This window comes from Geotrypetes seraphini, chromosome 4, assembly GCF_902459505.1.
Source record: "Geotrypetes seraphini chromosome 4, aGeoSer1.1, whole genome shotgun sequence".
Classification (NCBI taxonomy): domain Eukaryota; kingdom Metazoa; phylum Chordata; class Amphibia; order Gymnophiona; family Dermophiidae; genus Geotrypetes; species Geotrypetes seraphini.
Genome location: NC_047087.1, coordinates 256,143,667 through 256,148,950, shown reverse-complemented (window position 1 = coordinate 256,148,950; position 5,284 = coordinate 256,143,667).

Sequence of the window (5,284 nt, the reverse complement as noted above, 5' to 3'; positions counted from 1 at the left end):
TATATTCTTCATCGAGTATATGTAATGTAATGTAATGTAATTTATTTCTTATATACCGCTACATCCGTTAGGTTCTAAGCGGTTTACAGAAAATATACATTAAGATTAGAAATAAGAAAGGTACTTGAAAAATTCCCTTACTGTCCCGAAGGCTCACAATCTAACTAAAGTACCTGGAGGGTAATAGAGAAGTGAAAAGTAGAGTTAGAGGAAAAATAAAAATAAAATAAACATTTTAACAAGTATCATTAATGTTGATTTTTAATATACAATGTGCTGGTGTTTACTGCAAGGCTTTGAATAAGTTAGCTTCTGCACAAAACCCTTTTCCGCACACATGTTGGGACCCCATAAGGTAGGAGTTGGAACCAGTCCAACATTTCTTCTTATCTTACTGAGAAATGTTGTGCGCTAATATGCCTAATGCTGTATATCCAGCAAGACTCACCCATCAAGCTGTCAGCAGCGAGCAAGAGAGAAGAGGAATCCCAATAACTATGAGAAGGGTGCACGTCTCCCTGGATTATACAGGACATCTTCATAGACAACAAAGTGACTCCCAGTTAGCTGCTGCTGAGAATGTCTGTTTGCTGCTGTCTCCATACACATCTCTGCATAAACTTCTTGTAGCTATTGACTGGTTCAAGAAGGTGTGCTCAATAGTAAAGTTCTTTGTCCCACCAGCCTGCAGATGGAAGGAAGAAAGAAAGATCTTGAGAAAATATAACTATTCTAATCAAACTTAGCCACTCCCTAACTTGTTTGTTAAAATTTTGTAATTCCTTTCTCACAAAAGCACATGTAAAAAGAACTCCAGTTGTGATAGGACAGATTCAGATATTTAATCCTCAACATTAACGATAAAATAAACAAATGACAGAAACAATTCTCACATAGTCGTGTAGGTATATCTTGGTGCAGTCACAATAGCCTTTCTCACCATGTCCAGGTCAAATCGTTTGTACAAGCTGATTCTATTAAATCTTTAAGACTGAATAAATTTCTTAACTGTTTTTAGTACAAAAGGCATATGAGTCTTGAATCGGTGGGTTATTTACTTCTACTCATAAGTTTGTGTAGAAGGCATCATCTACATTTTTCAGCTCCACCTCTTCTAACACTGCTCTATGCCCCTCAGTTTCTCCTACATGCAGATTGAATGTGTCTTTCTGATATGCTCTGTTGTAATTTTATATATATATATTTTTTTTTTTATTTTTTTTTTTTATTTTTTTAAATTATCAACTTTCAGAGGCTTTTCAGTGCTACAGAGGTAGCCAGGCTGCATGGGTCAGCTCTGCCTGGGTGGAGACAGACTCTCGCTGTCTGAAATCTGTAGCTGGTAGGAATACCCTGTTGCAGGGCACTTACCTAACCAGCCTGCACTAACACCTATGTGACTCGGAGATAGTTCCCTATGTAGTGGAGCTTGCTCCTGGTCAATACTGGAGCTTGAGTGCTGGCTGTTTTAGCATCCATGTTGGTCCCTGGGACATTTTGGAGGTTGGCTGCCTCCCGAGGACTGACAACCTGAAGATACAAGCATCTGGAGGACTTCTTGTATGCTTGTCTGAGGTATAAAGTTTTCACCATCTTCCAGTTTCTGTTTAAGCTGAAGCAGGCACAGCACCAGCAGCAGTGAGTACTAGCCATTGTTGCCTATGGGGGAGAATCTTTAATTGCTGTTTTGAGGGTTTCGGGGTTTTTTTTGCACTTTTATTGAGCTGTCCTAGGCAGTTTTCTGGCACCAAAACACTGCCACCATGGCCATCTTGGATTTTGATTAAAATTGATAGATATGAATTTCTTAGGCTGTTTACCTGATAACTGCCAGATTTGGCTGGACGGCCATCTGAGGAAGTGCCCTTGTTCTTCATGATTTAGAGCAGTGGTTCCCAACCCTGTCCTGGAGGACCACTAGGCCAGTCAGGTTTTCAGGATAGCCCTAATGAATATACATGGAGCAGATTTGCATGCCTGGCACCTCCATTATATGCAGATCTCTCTCATGCATATTCGTTAGGGCTATCCTGAAAACCCGACTGGCCTGGTAGTCCTCCAGGACAGGGTTGGGACCCACTGAACATAGCCCCCTCTGGACCCTCTAGGGTGGTGGGGATGCAGGTGGCTCAGGTTTTGGGGAAAACCTTATCACTGGAGCCTTGGACAGCGACTCGGCATCATCTGTGAAGCACAGGCATACAGAAGGGGTGTTCTCAGACAATCCCAAGGAGGTGGCATACATCAACAGGCATGGAAGCATCAACAGTGCTCTATTGGCACAGGAAGCCAGATTGTTGCTTCATTGGGCCGAAGTCTACCTGCAAGCACTGTCTGCAGTACACGTGACAGGAGTGAAGAATATGCAGGCAGACACTGGATCTAAGGAAGTGGTTTCTCTCCCGTCTGACATTCGATCTCATAGCATTGGTGTCCAATAAGAAAGTTTGTTACCTCTTTAGCCAAAGATCCAAGCCCGGAAGAGCCAGCGTGGACGTACCAGTACAACCTTGGCCCTAGAAGGAGATGTAAGTTTTTCCCCCATGGTAGGCAGTCATTTGAAGAATAGAACATAAGAATTGCCGCTGCTGGGTCAGACCAGTGGTCAATCGCACCCAGCAGTCCGCTCATGCGGTGACCCCCAGGTCAAAGACCAATGCTCTAAAATGAGTCCAGCCTCACCTGTGTACGTCCCAGTTTAATAGGAACTTGTCCAGCTTAGTCTTGAAACCCTGAAGGGTGTTTTCACCTACAACAGACTCCAGAAGAGCATTCCAGCTCTCCACCACTCTCTGGGTGAAGAAGTACTTCCTTACGTTTGTACAGAATCTATCCCCTTTAAACTTTAGAGAGTACCCTCTCTTTCTCCCTACCTTGGAGAGTGTGAACAGTCTGTCTTTATTCCCTTCAGTATTTTGAATGTTTCGATCATGTCTCCTCTAAGTCTCCTCTTTTCAAGGGAGAAGAGGCCCAGTTTCTCCAATCTCTCACTGTACGGAAACTCCTCCAGTCCCTTGACCATTTTAGTCGCTCTTCTCTGGACCCTTTCGAGTAGTACCATATCTTTCTTCATGTACGGCAACCAGTGCTGGACACAGTACTCCAGGTGAGGGCACACCATGGCCCGGTACAGCGGCATGATAACCTTCTACGATCTGTTTGTGATCCCCTTATCATTCCTAGCATTCTGTTCGCCCTTTTTGCCACCGCATTGTGCAGACTGCTTCATTGACTTGTTGATCAGAACTCTCAAGTCTCTTTCCTGGGAGGTCTCTCCAAGTACCGCCCCGAACATCCTGTATTCATGCATGAGATTTTTGTTACTGATATGCATCACTTTGCACTTATCCACGTTGAACCTCATTTGCCATGTCGCTGTCATTTTTTGAGCTTGATTATGTCACTTTGTAGATCTTCGCAATCCCCCTGTGTCTTCACTACTCTGAATAACTTTGTATTGTCTGCAAACTTAATCACCTCACTTGTCGTACCAATGTCCAGATCGTTTATAAAGATATTGAAGAGCACGGGTTGGTGATCGTGGTCACCCCAGACAGCCACATTGTTCGTGGTACGTGGATCTGGTGTTTCTACATAGCTCAAACTGCCCCTTTATGCAAATCTTTTCTTGCAGGACCCAGTGGCCTGGGGGATCTGGCATGCTTTGGACTTACAGCATGGTGCTTGAGCATGCGGCCTTAGCGCACAAGGGCTGTTCAGAAGTGGTCGTAGCCACTCTCCTAAGATCTAAGAAGCTTTCAACAGTTCCTATCTATGCTAAAGAACATAAGAATAGCTTTACTGGGTCAGACCAATGGTCTATGAATCCCAGTAGCCTGTTCTCAAGGTGGCCAAAACCCAAGGAGTAGCAATATTCCATGCTACCGATCCAGGGCAAATAGTGGCTTCCCCCATGTCTTTCATTTCAGCGCTGGTGTGCAAAGGAGAGTGTGGAGCCATTTCAGGCCCTGCTTTCAGTGGTCTTGGCTTTTCTTCAGGATAGGCTAGTGAAAGGTCTAGCATGTGGTTTCCTTAAGGTACAGGTAGCAGGCCACTCATGTTTTAGGGCTCAAGTGGAGGAAGTCTTTCTGGCTTCCCATCCTGATATCAGATTTTTGAAGGGAGAGATGTAGCTTCATCCACAAGTGCAGTAGCCTTTTCCATCTTGGAATCACAGCATTGTCCTGCATTCTCTGAGTAAAGCTTTGCATGAGCCATCACTGATGGATATTACTATCAAGACAGTATTTTGGGTGGCTATCACATTGGTGAGGAGGGTTTCAGATTTTTGGACTCTGTCATGCAGCAAACTCTTCCTCAGATTCATGGAGGTTGGGGTCTCCCTGCACCCAGTTCCATCTTTCCTGCCAAAGGTAGTCTCAGCTTTCCACGTGAATCAGGAAGTTTGGCTCCCAGCATTCCATCCCATGGGTTCAAAGGAAAAGGACAACTTGGCATTGCTGGATGTTTGAAGAGCTCTTCTCTATTACCTCAAAGTGATAAATGATTTTCGAATATCAGATTATCTCTTTGTGTTAATGAATCCCGGCTTCTAAGGCTTCCTTTGCACGATGGATGTGTAAGGCCATTTTTTCAGCATACATTAAGCATACATTGAGTGCGGTAAGTAGCCATCAGTTACATTGAGGGCACACTCTACCATAGGTATGGCTTCATGGACAGTGTCTCGGGCAATGCCGCCTGAGGAGATTAGTAGGGCGTCCATGTGGTCCACCCTGCATACCTTCACAAAGTTCTACAGGGTAGACAGATGCTGCCTTTGGCTGTTCTGTGTTAGCAGCAGGCTCATTTCTTCCACCCTAGGCTAGAGGGATTGCTTTGGTACATTCTACTGGCGGCAGTGCCACCTGAGGAGATTAGTAGGGTGGCCATGTCCACCCTGCATACCTTCACAAAGTTCTACAGGGTAGACATGGTGGCGCATACAGATGCTGCCTTTGGTTGCTCTGTGTTAGCAGCAGGCTCATTTCTCCCACCCTAGGCTAAAGGAATTGCTTTGATATGCTTACACTAGAAGGGAAGATAATCTTTCTAGTAGAAATTCATATGAATTTTGACGGCCTACCCCATCAGATGTTGTTTTTGCTTACTTACTGTATCAGATGTGTGTGTGGGGGGGGGGGGGGGTCCTACGCTTGACCTTCTATTGTCAAAAAATCTGAAGAGTGATGAATATCCGGACATTTTCCAAAGTGCCTAGGATGAGCCTTCTTGAGGGGAGGCACCATGTAGACGGCTCTCTTCCAATTTGGGAGTCGCAACA